Source organism: Amphiprion ocellaris, chromosome 1 (genome assembly GCF_022539595.1).
Source record: "Amphiprion ocellaris isolate individual 3 ecotype Okinawa chromosome 1, ASM2253959v1, whole genome shotgun sequence".
Lineage (NCBI taxonomy): Eukaryota > Metazoa > Chordata > Actinopteri > Pomacentridae > Amphiprion > Amphiprion ocellaris.
The window spans coordinates 1,900,053-1,916,905 of record NC_072766.1 but is presented as its reverse complement, the minus strand read 5'-3'; the positions used below and the strand labels follow the sequence as shown (position 1 = coordinate 1,916,905).

At 36.9% G+C, this 16,853-nt stretch overlaps 1 protein-coding gene across 5 annotated transcripts in view; it reads right to left on the bottom strand.

The window, feature by feature from the left end:
* glceb (glucuronic acid epimerase b) overlaps window positions 1-16,853 on the bottom strand; it is a 94,591-nt gene that overhangs the window by 59,447 nt on the left and 18,291 nt on the right. For 4 of the 5 annotated variants that reach the window (XM_023263968.3, XM_035945322.2, XM_023263970.3 and 1 more), the window contains exon 2: window positions 1,591-1,688. The exons of the other annotated variant lie outside the window; for it this stretch is intronic. The gene's annotated coding sequence lies outside the window, so the exon portion shown is untranslated. The remainder of the gene's footprint in view (window positions 1-1,590; window positions 1,689-16,853) is intronic. 5 annotated transcript variants of the gene reach the window in all.

Genomic DNA, 16,853 nt, shown 5'->3' with positions numbered 1-16,853 from the left:
AGGCATTTCTTGTTTGTCTGTACTTTCTTTTCATGCTTATTTGTTTTGGTCATTTTGTGTCTCACGTGTCATTTTGTGTCTCGCTTTTGTCGTTTTGTGTCTCGCTTTTGACATTTTGTGTCTCGCTTTGTCATTCTGTTTCTTGTTTTTGTCACAGAAAATCTTGTTACCATACCAACGAAATCTATCTCAGAAGTTTTGTTTTGTGCATTGTTCTGTGCTGTAAAGTTATTAACACAGATGATGATGTGTGGCGTTTCTTATTTTTTCATAATGAGGAATAATCCTGTTGAATTGGACTTTTGTCTCAGATCCTTTCATTGTGTCCATTAAACCAGTGATAACATTCATTAAGCTGTGAGTCTGCAACGGCATCATATCAAAATGTAAACTAGAGACATATAGCTGGTTAAAAAGACCAGAAAGAATCGGTCACCTTGAGTGGTACCGTTACTGGAGATGTTGGGTCTGGACCCATGGACTAGTACAAGGTTCAGCAACAATCATAAGTTTACAGTTATTAAATGATCCTCACACTCTGGCCATGTGACATAACAACCGTGGTATGAAATGTTGTGTGATTATCCGTTGATTAGAACAGTGGTGCATGGCGGTGCGTTTCAGTGTCTCAAGTCCAGCAGTTCTCCTCAGCAGAACATACGATTAGCCGTGTTATACAAGCTAATGAACTACAGCTCTGTCTCTCCCTACGCCATCAATAAAGACTCAGTGATTCGAAGGACTTGGAACAAATACGCTGAATAATTCCATCATACACGCAGGAAAAGGCCTCTTTTAACTCACAGTGGATATAAGAGAAGAAGATGTGAGGCGTAATTTGTCCTTGTAATGAAGTTAAGCTCAGTTCTGCTTCCAGAAGATGTTGCAGTGCATATCAATTTAATTTCATTAATAACAACTAGCCAATGATACAACCAGGTCATAACGAAGGAGGGAGCTTAACCCTCCCGTTGTCCTCATTTATGGGCAGCAAAAATGTTGTTTCCTTGTCTGAAAAAAATCCAGAAATTCAGCAAAAAAAAAAAATTCCCCAAATTTCTGAAAATTTGCAAAACCTTCAGGAAGAAAATTCCGATAATTCCTTAAAAGTTTCCCTGAAAAGCTTTATTTTAAAAAAAATTCCCCAAATTTGGCAAGAGAATTCTTGTAAATATTTTCAAAAAATGAGTAAAAATCTTCCTAAAATATCTAAAGTGATTCCATACATATCAATAAAACTAATATTTTCTTTAAGAACATTCACATAAAAATCTACCAAAATCCAGCAAAATTCGCTGGATTTTGGTTGATTTTTTTTTTGTGAATATTCTTAAGAAACATTTTTAACATTTCTTTTTTCCATCAAAAAATGTTCAAAGATTTCCCAAAAATGTTGAAAATGCAGACATCAGAAGTTTCACTGTATAAAAAAATATATTTTTTTTCCACATTTTCAAACTTTAAAACGGGTCAGTTTTGACTCAGAGGACGATACGAGGGTTAAACAAACACATCTACACTAACTGTGTGCATGTTGGGACTAGAGGACGTTAAAGATGAAACCTGACAGCGTACTGGAAGAATACTGACCTCTTCTAATCCATTCACAAGGAAACAAACAACTGGCTGAGCATCCTGTCGACCTTCCCCACCGAGTCTCTCTGCAGCTTTTTCCGTTTCCTCAGCACCTAAACATGAGAGAGGGAAACATGGAACGTCATTACTGTGGCTCAAAGGTGCCTCATGATCAGCTCTGCAGGATGTGTAACAGAGTCTGATGGACAGTTAATTTTAACGTTGATATTTATACAGAACCTCTTTTTAACAATTTACAAACATGTCCCCAGAATGCGTCTTTCAAAATGCTGCAAAGACGGTTCATTTTACAGGATTTTTATCTTCTTCAGCTGTGTTCTAAAACGGGCCTTTTCAGGTTCTGTAGTTTCAGTCCACGCCCCATTTCAGGAAGGAGACTCTCTCTGCATTTATTATTGGCAGAGCAACGTAAAGTAGTTGAGATTATGACATTCTGTTGCTTCAAACTTTCTGAGCGCTCACTTTAAATGGAAATATCACCAAGTTCAAAGCACAGCCACCATTTTTAACTTGTTTTTGGTGAGTAGTTCACCAATTTCTGGATAAAATTCTTTCTGTTTTTTAGGCTGGAAGCCATCGAGTCCAGAAGGGGCTAAAGAAACAGTAAACATCTTTATATTTCTACACCTTTGATTTACACCTCCAAGTTTAAGTTATAAAAAATGTACAAAAACAGTAAAAACTGCTTTAATGTATACGATAAACCAGTAAGTACATTCTATGTAAAGTGTTGTCTTCTTTATATTTGGAAAGTACAATATGAGAATCCCAATATATCTGCAAAAAGCTAATAGTGGATGATATTTTGGCTTTCCAGTATTCAATATCAGCACTTTTGCACATTTGTTTCCATGTTAACATGATATGAAAACATGCATGTTATATATCCTCTCTTCCCTAAAGTATCACCAGCAAGCTAGAAGATTAAAAGCTTCATCATCTGAATGTGTTTGTCATCCACTCATCAACCTGCTGATTGGTGTTCAGGGTCACATGAAGGTGAAGAATGAGTGAAAGGAAACGTGCTGGACAGGTTGGTTGTTGGTTTTTCTTGTAAAGTTCGTGATCATTTGACAATCAAGACCAACAATTAATCCCTGAGTCCTCTAAGCATCCTGGTTAAAGCTCTCCATTCCTCACATGAAATACTTTAATAGGCTAAATATTTAAAGAGGTAAATTATGACTGATTGCTCCTGAGCAGCTTTTCCAATACAAACTTTTCTGCGAGCAACAAAATTAACCGTTGTAATTTTCTTCAATGTGGCTAATTACGGTCTTAAATCAATGCTCCACCAGCTCTGGCACCGATGCACGATAAATTAAGACGAGGAAACAAATGCATATTTGCAATCGCCGCCATGAATTTATGGGCTTTTCAACTGCAGGGTCATTAATGTACAGCCGATCTATCAGCGCAGATACGCCGCTACATGGACACTTCACTCCACAATTAATCTCACCAATTTATTCCCAGGCCCCGTTGAAACAAGCTATTAAATTAAAGAAGGTGCTAAATCGCCACATCAAAGAGAACATATTGATTTTTCTTTTTTATGAAATGTGCTTATTGACAAAGCACTTAAATTAGATATTGTAGAAATTCTACCAGCTGGGCTCCCTTCTGTCACTGCAGACTGGAGAGAACACACAGAAAGCCAAGAGGGTAAAACACGCAAATCAATGTCGATATCTTACATTAGAAATCTGTCCAATTATGCACTGTATAATTAGTTACATTAGCCAAAGTTTCACTCGTTGCCACGGCGATTAACCCTAAATTAGCTGACGTTTATTGACATTGTTGCCGTCTTCTCCAGCCTGATTCCTCACCAAAACTCTGTTCATCATAGGCTGAAGATGCAGCTTCACAGCCTTTTAGTTTTTATCAGGTTAACCCTCCTGTTGTCCTCATTTACAGGCAAAAAATATTGTTTCCTTGTCTGAAAAAAATCCAAAAATTCTGCAAAAAAATTCCACAAATTTCTGAAAATTTGCAAAACTTTCAAGAAGAAAATTCCAATAATTCCTTAAAAATTTCCCTTAAAAATTTTATCTTAAAAATTCCCCAAATTTGGCAAGATTCTTGTAAATATTTTCAAAAAAAATGAGGAAAAATCTTCCAAAAAATCCTAAAAATATCTAAAGTGATTCCATATATATCAGTAAAACTTCTAATATTAAGAACATTCACATAAAAATCAACCAAAATCCAGTGAAATTCACTGGATTTTGGTTGATTTTTTTTGTGAATGTTCTTAAGAAACATTTTTAACATTTCTTTATTTCCACCAAAAAATGTTAACAGATTTTCCAAAAATGTTGAAAATGTGGACATCAGATGTTTCACTGTGAAAATAGATATTTTTTCCCACATTTTCAAACTTTAAAACAGGTCAATTTTGACCTGCAGGACGAAACAAGGGTTAATAGTCCCCTCTTTAGTTTGTATGATGTGGTGTCAGGATTATTGCACAGAAATGAATGTAAATTTAAAATAATTTCTAGGTTTTGACAAGTTGTAAAATAGTACAATGTTGATTTGATCATAAAGTAAAATACTAGATTGTTCATTGTTCTTTTGTCGTTTTGTGTCTCGTAACTTTTTGTCTTTGTTTTGTCTCATGTTTTTGTCATTTTGTGGTTCCTTTTTGTCTCACTTGTGTTCTTTGTCCATTTTTTGTGTCTTGTTTTTTGTCTAACTTTTGTCGTTTGTCTCATGTTTTTGTTGTTTTGTTTCCTGTTTTTTGTCGTTTTTTTCTTTTTTGTCTCACTTGTGACTTGTGTGTCTAACCCTGAGGCTGAATGTTGTTGAAATTGCACTTATTTTTCTGTAAAAAATTCACGTTGTACATGATGTTTTGTCAAGACAATAGTTCGTTAAATGTGACTATTTTCAAAATGGACTTTTTTTCACTAAAACAAAGTGAAAAATCAGGAGTTGTGGTTATTTATAGGTTCTTATGCTGTGGTTTTACTGGTCCAGCCCACTGGAGATCAAACTGGGCTGAATGTGGAACCTGAATTTAAATGAGTTTGACTCTCCTGGGTTAAATCATCCCCAATTCTCACTAAAGAAGAAAATCCCCCAAATTATTAAAAGGTAATTTCTGTCCAAAAGCCTGTATATCTAACCTGCACTGCCTAAAGTCTCACAAAAACCACATTTTAGTGAAATATTTCTGACATATTTACACTCTGGTGACACAAAGCTCGGATGTGTGTCCTGGTCTGTGTGTGAAACCAGATTCTGCCTGAAAGGAAGCATGTTGCCACCCAGCCGGCATGAAATGGAAGCAGAAATGTCAGCAGTCTTAATCAATATTCCCCGGCTACTGTACGAGGGTACTGATGCTTTTTCAGGCAGGTGTGCTGCAGGCAGATGGTAAGAAGGAGATAATGAGAGTAAACATGAGCCGAGAGCAGCTCATTCTTCCCGGCGCTCATCCTGCACCACCGCTGCCATTATTTCCAGGCAACATTTCACTCTGCCTGAATCCTCTCTCTCAACATCTGGATGTAGTGCTGTCTTGCTAAAAAAGAAAAAGAGGCATATTTGGTGCCACTGCACACTTATAGGAAGCCAAAACTAGCTGGTCAAGAGTAGTGTTGTGATGATACTAAATAATTATGACTCCACACTGAAAAGATACCACAGCAACAACCTAAAACAAAAGGAAATAATAGAATAATAGATGACAGAACTTAAAATGTGCTGTTGCTTAACTCATTTAAATAATAAAAAGACAGAACATAATGATGCCTGGCGGTGGAGGACGTGAACAGAAGCCATAAAACAACAGGCACGAATTCTTATACAGTCGTGTGCTCATACAGTTTCTTGGAATTCCACATTAAGATCAGCTGTCTACACGTTCACATTTCTCCACCTTCACATCACGGCAACTGCTGCTTCTGAAAGTTTAAATCCCTGCAGAGAAGTGTGAGCGGTGTGTTACTGCACGTTTTAATCACCTACCTTCACTCTTTCTGCAGGAATTCATCTCATCATTTAGAACTGGTGTTGGTGATTTGCATACTTGCGAATGCTTGATTTCTCGAGCTAAGCTAAGCTAACACTAGCACCTTGAATGCTGCTTTTGCATAGCGATATCTGTCACATTGGTAAGCTAAATAAAAATATTCACCTCACTGCCACTAAAAACTATTTTTAATCAATCTGTCGACTATTTTAACAATTAGTTGATTGATGTAAATAGTAGCTGTCACTGTCAAACGTTGACACTGAATCATAGCCGATCAACAGCTGAAGCCAAAAACACGACACATCGTCTGCGTACTGAAGGACAACATTTTTCAGAATTAGCGATATCCTGAGCATCAACCTTAAAATGGGACTGAGGTTTAACTAACTAATCTGTATCTGCATAAAATTATGGTTGACACTTGCCGGAAAACATGGAAATACCTTTTAGATATTCCATACAGATTCAGAAACGCCATCCTAGTTTAATAAACACTTGTTAATAATATCTTTAATTATATAGAACCCTGCAAAGACAGATGGATCTTATGAGGCAATTCTTGAATGACTTGGAGAGTTTGCAGTGGTTGGTTTATGTCACAAATGTTTTAGTCCTTGCATATACACGGGGTCCTCGGTTTATGACGTCCTCAACCTATGGCGTTTCGGCGTTACGTCAGAACTGGTTACATGGAACTAGTTGATGAGCAGATGAATACGTCGTCACGTGGCGCTATCAGACGGCTTTGTTTCCATTCTCCAGTTGTACGTCACCTTGGATTATGCTACATTCACTAACTTTTTGCCCTTCATTAAGTCAGACTCTTCTGATGCTTGGAAGAAAAGGAAAGCCGTCTTCATGGGAGTGAAATTAGACAGAATAAAACGCTGGGAACAGGAAGAAACACCGACCAACATCGGCATTATTAGATCAACTTGTAGAAACAGTGCAACATATTCTGTTATCTTCTAGAAAAATGATTCATACATGTATGAAAGTCGTTAGTATTCATGACTTTTATGAAGGACTGATTGGAAACAATACACATCATTAACTTAAAATGAAAGTAACGGCAATTACATCAGAAAAAACGACTGGGAGCAAATTTTTTAAGTATTTTTTAGATTTTTATAGTTGAATTTTAATGATTTTTCATGTCTAAACTTGAGGTTGACCCACGGCAAAGTAGGAACTCTAAAAATAACCTCTTAAAGACGTGTAATCAAGGGCAGAGGAAAGCCAAGCAGCACTCCAACTCCCCTTCAAGGTGGTTTAGCGTGAAGCTTAGCAGTGTGCTGACACCATTTTCATAGCCTTTACACATCGTCCCATTCAATCGACCTTTCTAAAGCAACGACTTGACGTCCTGCATATGAATCACGGACACCACCTTTATGACTCTCCCCTGTGAATACATTTCATACATTAGGCGGAGGATATTTCTTTTGCGATGGTTTGACTGAGAATGATATTAGGTCATTAATTATTCTGGTCGCTCCTCATTTGCTGCCATCCTGACACATGCAGCCATCTATCAAGACTGGTAGTCGGGGTAAAAAGAGAGACGGAGACCCATCTGTTGGACATCCATAATACATTCATTTTCTCCGGGGAGTCGGTGGCTGGCCAAACATTGAATGATCGCACCAGCGATGCCACCACGGTGCCAGCCATCATTGACCATCTGATGCCCAGAGCAATAGCCAAGAATTCTGAGTCTGCAAAGTGAGGAGCGCAATTAACTCGCAGAGCCGAGTGAACTGATTAAATGTGATCACTTTTTATCCCGTGTACACACACAAACCAAAAGCGCTGTGACACACAGTTTAAAAAATTCAATCAGAGCTCATGCCAAGGTGGCTGCTGGATAAAAATAGATGGCTCTAGCTCCAGGTGCAGTCTGTGTAAATACAGAATTATCAGAAATAACTGCTTGAAAGACACATTTTTAAGCCAGAACCAGTGCAATCATTATCTTTAGTAGGTGTGTGTGCAAAGATATGCAAAGAAAATGCAACAATTGGTGTTTTAAATGTGTCATTGGATTGAAGACGAAAGAGAAAGTGTCACTTTTCAGGTTAAATGGGCTTAAATAAAACATACAGTCTTTAAAAGGTAATTGAAGATTTTGCTCATTACATAATTACATGTCAGAACAATAAAAACTAGATGATCTAGGATAAATCCTCACACACAGAGAATGTTCTTATAATCATCCACTCAAAATTAGATGAAACATCAAAGATTTTTACTTCAACCAAAAGGCTGAATCTCGATTGTTGCTTTAAGACAGTGTCAAACTCATCTTAATTCAGGTTCCACATTTATCCCAGTCTGATCTCCAGTGGGCTGGACCAGTAAAACCACAGCAGAATAACCTAGAAATAACCACAACTCCTATTTTTTTCCTTTGTTTTAGTGCAAAAAAAGTATATTCTGAAAAACATGAACAGAATAGAAATTTCTTGAGAAAAATAAGTTCAATTTCAACAACATTCAGCCTCAGTTTATCATTTCCACATTACAACTTCCAGATCACAGAGTGTCTACAAAGGAACACAACATTTAGTCACAGCTATCTGGAACTGAATGATATGGGATTTTATTTTAGGATCAAAATGATCAAAGTCAGACAAAAAATGACAAGTGAGAGAAAAGAGATGAAACAAAACAAAAAGAGCCCAAAAAATTTGACTAAAAACTTACAAAGCTCCAAAAATTGGAGAAAAAAAACAAGCCAAAAAAAATACACAAATAACAGAAACAAAACAAAAAAATGACAAAAAAAGAAACAAAATTTAAAAAAAAAACAGGCAACATAAGCGAGACAAAAGAAACACAAAACGACAAATAAAGCAAAACACAAAATGACAAAAATAAGACAAAAAACCCAAGCGAGACACAAAGGGAAACAACAGAAAACAACAAAAACAAGACATCACAAAAATGAGACACAAAACGACAAAAGAACAGTGAACAATCTAGTATTTTACTTTATGATCAAAACAACTTGTCATGGTCTAGAAATTATTTAAATTTATAGTTTTACTAATTTACAATCTGCAGTTAATGTCTTCTCTGGAATTTTTACACTTTGAGGACCGGATTGGACCCTCTGGAGGGCTGGTTTTGGCCCACGGGCCACATGTTGGACATCCCTGCTTTAAGAACTTTTAATTTACTTAATTTTTTTCCAGAGTTCATTCAATGAGCACATTTTAAATCCTACAAACGGGGGCCCAAGCTAGTCCCCAACGCTGTGCATATTCTCCCAAAGCTCCAGTTCCATGCCAACCTCTCCCAGCTCTGGAAACATCGGGGTAATTTTCACACTGGATTTAAAGAACAAAGAGGGTTTCAGTGGGTCTGAGTCACATGCTGGGTGATGCGTCGTAGCTGTCACAAGCGCTCAGGAATATAGATACTAAATTCTGATGTTATTTCGGGGTGCTTTGCATACGTTTACAGGCTCTGTCACTCCCCTTTTGTGTGTCTGTGAAGAAATGTTGCACCCAGAATGGAAGCAGCTGTTCACCGCTAGCTCCCTGCTTTCCCATGCAGAAGCTTTTTTTTTTTTTTTTTTACACTCGTGAGTTCCCTAAAAATCAACATTCACCGGTAGCATTAGGAGTTTTAAATAAACCCTACACTCTGAGGTACCTTTTTTGCATTAAGTCATTAGATGGGGGTAATAACAGCATTAGCGAGACACAGTCAAAGGCAACGAGAACAAACAGGCTCTGGGGAGGCAGGTGGAGTCTAACACTACAAAAACAGAAACTTGAAAACTGAAGACTGGATAAGTCTTGGAGTGGGAGGCAAAGCTTGCAAGAGAAAGCCAAGATGAAAGCAAATAAGAGTTTGGAAGTTTCTGGAAGCTGAGCAAATACCCTCGGTGGCTGTCGAGAGTGTGGTGAACTCTGCTTTCATGCTCGTAGCCAGAAGCTGGCGGTGGAAAGACTACGATCAGATTCTAGCAAGAAGTCACAGAAAGAGAAAATAAATACACATAAACAACATTTAGCAACAGCAATAAACTAGTTAGGGCCTGGGTGGCAATGTTATTTTAATTCAAGGGCCACATTCAGCCCAGTTTGATCTCCAGTGGAGTGGACCAGTAAAATCACAGTATAATAACCTATAAATAACTACAACTCCTAATGGTTCCATTGTTTTAGTGCCAACGTGCCAATAGTGTCAAGATGTTTTGTAAAAAGATAATTCCTTAAATATGAACATTTTTGCACTAAAACAAAGGAACCATTAGGAGTTGTGGTTATTTCTGGGGTAATTATGCTGTGGTTTAACTGGTCCGGTCCACTGGAGATCAGACTGGGCTGAATATGGAACTAACCTGGACTAGAATGAGTCTGACACCCCTGGTTTAAAGCGTGCAGCAGAGCAGACATGTATCTGACTTATTCATGATCTAAAGGCACTCTGCATTTTTACATTACTGGAAGTGAGACAACACACTTTGCTTTACTGGAGTGTTCCTGATATGATAAATGACCTGAAACATTTTGGTGTCCCACTTCTCCTCGTTTTGTTTCTATTTCTGTCTCCCTCTTTGCTCTACATCTTCTTCTTCAGAAGTCTTGACATTTTAAGAGCAATGCTCTCTGATTGAGGAATAATGATCTATGCATATGCAGAATCCTGAGAGGCGAAGCATAACCTCTGCCTGCCTCCCCCCTCGGAGGGTCTTTGTTCCCATGTCTTTAGTTTTTCATTCTGTCATATCTGATAGAGATTGAGCGATATATACCATCAAAGCCTTTTTGAAGCTTCCCACTCTCTCCCAAAATCCTTTTGATTTTCGACAGCACGAGCTGCTAAATATTCCAAACTAGTCGGTGGCCTTTTCAGAGAACTAACAAGGTTCTGAAGATGCAAGTCTTGTCTTCATGTGAAAGGCAGCCGGGGCACAGCCCTCTTCTTTTTCCAGAGCTCACACCGAGGCGTCTGTGCTGCTAACAAGTCCAGAGCTGTTCTGCAGAAACACCGAGGCCAGGAGGACACGTTCTCCTGTCATTAGTCTTTCTGTACTCGGTCCACAACTGTGTCCGTCCTCTGTCCTTTCAGAGTCAGTATGCTGTGTGTTCTCCCGGCTCTAGGTACGACTCTTTCTTTCCTTCTTCATCTTAGGTTGGTTTTTATTCTTTAAAAATGCGTCTGATTCTATTGTGTCGGACCAGTAGAATCAACAATAACCTATAAATAACAACTCCTGCAATTTTCTTTTGTTTCAGTGCAAAAATGTACGTTCTGAACAACCTGAAATTTCTTAAGAAAAATAAATTCAGTTTCAGTAACATTCAGCTTCAGTTTATCATTTCCACATTACAACTTCCAGATCAGAATGTCTACAAAGGAACACAACATTTAGTCATCTGGACCTGAATTATAGAGGGTTTTACTTTATGATCAAAATGACAAAAGTCAGACAAAAAACAACAAAAATTCAACTAAACCTTACAAAAATCAGATGCAAAATGACAAAAACGAGACACAAAATGACAAAAAATGAGACAAATGACACGAAACAACAGAAAAAAGAAACAAAATTTGACGAAGTTACAAAGTAGCAAAAAAATGAACAAATGAAAAAAAAGAGGCAAAAAATTACACAAATGACACTTACAAGGCCAAAAATGACAAAAGCAAGAAACAAAACAACAAAAAATAGACTAACAACACAACCGAGACAAAAAACACAAAACAACATAAACGATACAAAACAATGAATAAAGCAAAAGACAAAATGACAAAAATAAGACAAAAACACAGGCGAGACAAAAAAGGAAACACAAAACAACAAAAACATGAGACAACAAAAGTCAGACAAAAAAACAACAAAAACAAGAAAAAATATTACAAAAATGAGAAAAAAAGAACAATTAACAATCTAGTATTTTAATTTATGATCAAAACAACTTGTTATGGTCTAGAAATGATTTTAAATTTATAGTTTTACTAATTTACAATCTGCACTTAATGTCTTCTCTGGAATTTTTACACCTTGAGGGCCAGATTGGACCCTCTGGAGGACCGGTTTTGGCCCACGGACTGTATGTTGGACATCCCTTCTTCAAGGCCTGGCACCAAGGAAGCAGCAGCAGATAGGAGACAACTAAACTTTGTAATGTAAATATAATGTGACTGGGAAGATTCCCTTTCTGATTCCGATCATTCCTGTCCTGGGAGGGGAGCGGTAATGAGGGGGTGAGGAGTGAAAGTTTCCTTTTGAAGAACAGGAGGAAACAGAGGGAGGAAACAGAGGAGTAGAAACCCTTGCTATGGTTTCTGTTCTGCATAAATCTGAGGTCAGACACAGAATGAAACGATCGCTAGCGGTCTTTGCGAGAATAATTACAAAAACAGCCAGATCTCACTGAATGTTCTTGGTGTTTCTCAGTGCGACTCTTAGACAAACATGGTGATTTAATACTGGCAATCCTGTTGCAAGAAAATTAACCATTGGATTGCAAATCAATTAGATTTAGCCTTTAATGCAGCGGTGTCAAACTCATCTTCGTTCAGGTTCCATATTCAGCCCAGTGTGATCTCAAGTAAAATCACAGCATAATAACATGTAAATAACCACAAGTCCTAATTTTCACTTTCTTTTAGTGCAAAAATGTTCACATTTAATTATCTTTTTACAAAACATAATGAACAACCTGAAATTTGTTCAGAAAAATAAATTTGTCTACAAAGGAACAAAATTTTTAGTCACAGCTATCTGGAACTAAACCATACAGGATTTGACTTTATGATCAAAATGACAAAAGTCAGACAAATAAAAAAAAAAACAACAAAAGCAAGACAAAATATTACAAAAATGAGACACTCAATGACAAAAAATGAGACAAACGACATGAAACAAAACCAGAGACAAAAAAATTACAAAGCGACGAAAAAAATGGGCAAATGACAAAAACAAGACAAAAAATTACATAAATGACACAAACGAGACAAAAAATGACAAAAGCAAAACACAAAATGACAAAAATAAGACAAAAATACAAGCAAGACAAAATGGAAACAAAATGACAAAAACATGAGACAAACAACAAAAGTCAAGCAAAAAAGGACAAAAAAAAACAACAAAAATTCGACAAAATATGACAAAAACAAAACACAGAGGGATGAAAAATATGGACAAGTGAGGCAAAAAAGACAAAACGACAAAAGCAAAACGAAAAACAACGAATAAAGCAAAACACAAATGACAAAAACAAGAGACAACAAAAATCAGACAAAAAAAGAACAAAAACAAGACAAAATATTACAAAAATGAGACACAAAATGACAAAACTAAGACACAAAAAGATGAAAATGAGAAACAAAACAATAAAAATGTGAGACAAACGACAACTCATAAATAAAATCAAAAACAAGACAAAATATTACAAAAATGTGACCCAAAATGAAAAAAAGGCACAAAATGATGAAAACGAGAAACAAAACGACAACAACATGAGACAAATGACAAGTCAGACAAAAAACAACAAAAACTCGAAAAAATATTACAAAAACGAGACAGAGACAAGACACAGAACGACAAAAACGTGAGAAACTACAAGTCAAACAAAAAGAACAACAAAATATTACAAAAACGAGACAAAACGACAAAAATGAGAAACAAAAAATGAGACAAAGTCAGACAAAAGACAAAAACAACAAAAACAAGACAAAATATTACAAAAATTAGACACAAAATGACAAAAAATGACACAAAATGATGAAAGCAAGGAACAAAACGACAAAAACGTGAGAGAAACGACAAAAAAACAGACAAAATATTACAAAAGTGAGACAAAACGACAAAAGAACAATGAACAATCTAGTACTTTATTTTAAGATCAAAACAACTTGTCATGGTCTAGAAATTATCTGGAGAGTCACACTAAAGATAATCAAGGCTGAGTCAGATTTGATAAGCAGCTTGACTTGCCGACTATAAGAATCTACCAGAAATGTCCAGAGCCTGCAGAGCATCCAGCAACGAGGTTGAACAGAGAGAACAGCTGTTGGAGGAAAAGGTAAAAGCCCTGAGGTGATATCAGAAAACGTCTCTTTCTATCTGACCTTGTCTTTGTGATATTCTGCAGGTTTACCTTTAAGCGGCCTTTCCAAGCACATTATTCCTCTCATCAGGGCGCCGTGTCCTGCCAATCTTATGCTTTCTCTCTTCACTGTAATTGGATAAATCTGTTCAATCTCTCTCTGCTGCTTTTACGTAATTTCTGCCTCTTTCAGTTTATCCTGACATGATATTTGTTTCTATGGCAGCACACTGCTGATCAAAATTGACCCTTTTAAAGTCTTTAAAGAGGAATAAATTACAAAGCAACCAAAAAATGGACAAACGACAAAAATCAGACAAAACCACAATAGAAATGATTTTAAATTTATAGTTTTACTAATTTATAATTTACAGTTAATGTCTTCTCTGGAATTTTTCCACTTTGAGGGCTGAATTGGACCCTCTGGAGGACCACTTTTGGACCACATGTTGGACACCCCTGAACTAGACTCTGTAATAGGTAATGATGCTAAACTGAAAAATATGTCCAAAGGTCCATTAAACAAAAGTGGAGACAACCAACAACATCCTATATCTATGACAACCAGTTTCTATGTGCGGCATCACTCCATTAGATCCTCCCACACAAACAAGGCTCCTCTCTGACATTAGACGCATGAAGCTGAAGACATGACATTGAAATAGCCAAGGTCTATCAAATTCGCCAGTGCTAACAGGGCTGTCAGAGCTGAGCTGAATGGCAAATGTGCTTGTCAGGCTGGGGTACAGATCTGCTGTAGATATGGAGGAGACATGCCTGTATTCTGAAGGTACAGCAAAGCCTATTTATTCAGCTGTGCTCCTTCATATGTGAAGCTCTAGAGGGACAGCAGATTCACTCCTCTTTCTGCACTCAGCTTTGCTAGACTTCTGCAGCATTCGGGAGGAGTCAAAACATAGAAAAAAAAGAACTCAAAGCAAATGATCATAAACAACTCGTATAGCCTCCTAACTCGACACAAACATAAACTAACACGGTAGCTCATGAGTAGAAGGAGGCCAACAGAGGAGTTAGGCCCCATCTGTCTGAAATTTTACTGTATAGACACAAGGCTACTTCTACTCAAACAGTGCAAAGGAATTTTGAGTTTGTTATATGTAAAAGCAACCAAACTGACTTTAATATTTAAGAGTTGCATGCTTTTGACCAATTAAGGTGCTTTTCCATGAGCACCTACTCGGCTCGACTCAGCTCTAGGTCGTTTTCCATTACAGTTGAGTACCACCTCATCGTGGGTGGAGTTGTCATAACCCGTGCTGAGAAGCATGGAGGTATGGGATCCCAGAATCAGCCACAGGGGTGAGAATAACAGCTAAATAAGGAAACACATTGTGATATTAAAACCTGTGATTTATAATCAAATTATGCCATCACCCAATGAATGTGATTAAGCTAATTCAAATATCAAATTTATAATCTTTGAAACTATTTTTGAAAATCAAAAGAGTAACTCACTGTGAAAAGTGATGTTTCTGGTTACCAGAGGAAACCGATGTTTTTGATAGATCTGATTATCATGAAAATGGAAATGCTTTTAAAGGTTTTGATTACTATGAAACTTAGATGTTTTAGAAAGAGTTTTGATCACCCTGTGAAACCAAGAGGTTTTTAATTTGGTATTGGAGTATAAGAATGACGTTAAGGCCTGGAAGTCCCTTAGTGTTATTTGTCTGCGACACAAGGGCAACACAGCAATGGAGAACATGGAGGCGATGGTACACCTGCTGCTCGGTCTGTGGCTTTTTGTCTGATTCAAAGCAAAAGAAGAGAATCAGAGAACGCTGAGGGCAACGAGTCGTAACACTCAGGAGAACAGGAGAGTTTGGGAGGCCATACAGCATTATCAAGCCGAAGACAAGAGGATACGAACTAGACAACGTATGAGGGTAAGCTAATGCTAGTTCGCTACAGTTATCGTTTATCAGTCCCGTGTACAACCCTGTAATGGCTGCAATTTATTGCTATTAAGTATTAAACTAGAAAAGCACTCAGAGAGCGCAGTCCTCCGCCAAGGCTGCTCAGTTGACGTATCATTTCCAATGGATAAAATCTTTGATAAAAAATGACCTTGTGCTGAGCACAGGCATGTGTTATGCATGTACATGTTATGTATGGATACTGAATTACGTGTAAATTACTCTTATAAAGGTCTGTTGATCACTTCATCACTTTTGTCAAGCCTTTGTTTTGCTAGTATTAAAATAACCGTTGCCTCCATGCTTTTATTTTAACCCTCCTGTTGTCCTCATTTACAGACACCACAAAATATTGTTTCCTTGTCTGAAAAAAAATCCAAAAATTCAGAAAAAAATTCCCCAAATTTCGGAAAATTTGCAAAACCTTCAGGAAGAGAACTCCAATAATTCCTTAAAAGTTTCCCTTCAATATTTAATTTTTTAAAAAATCCCCCAAATTTGGCAAGAAAATTCTTGTAAATATTTTCAAAAAATGAGTAAAAATCTTCCAAAAAATCCTAAAAATATCTAAAGTGATTCCATATATATCAGTAAAACTTCTAATATTTTCTTAAGAACATTCACATAAAAATCAACCAAAATCCAGTGAAATTCACTGGATTTTGGTTGATTTTTATGTGAATGTTCTTAAGAAACATTTTTAACATTTGGTTTCCACCAAAAATGTTCAAAGATTTCCCAAAAATGTTGAAAATGTGGACATCAGAAGTTCCACTGTGAAAAAATGTATATATATTTAAAATATATATATAATAATATAAAATATATATTTCATTTTCAAACTTTAAAATGGGTCAATTTTGACCCGCAGGATGACACGAGGGTTAAAAGTGTATTTTTAATGGTACGGGCTTTTATTTTGTCACCATTCCAGCGGCACAGGAAGTGTTTATCTAAGAAGCGGTTTCTTAACATGACGAAGACGCTGCCGAAAAGTCCGAAAATTCCCGTAAAGATGAAAGAAAACGGTTCCACGCTATTGCTGTCCAGCAAAGGATGTGTCTAATTGGAGACAAGCTCTGGAGGTGTTTCCTGAAGAAAGGAGTGAAGGACAGAAAGGTGAATTTGTGTTCAAAATAAGTCAACTAAATCCTGCTCAAAACCTGAAGAACAAAGGCACTTTTCCATGCCAGTCTTCACCCTGATCTGATCTGCTCTATCACTGATTTATTCCCTCTAACCTGCACACATTTGGACCGCCAG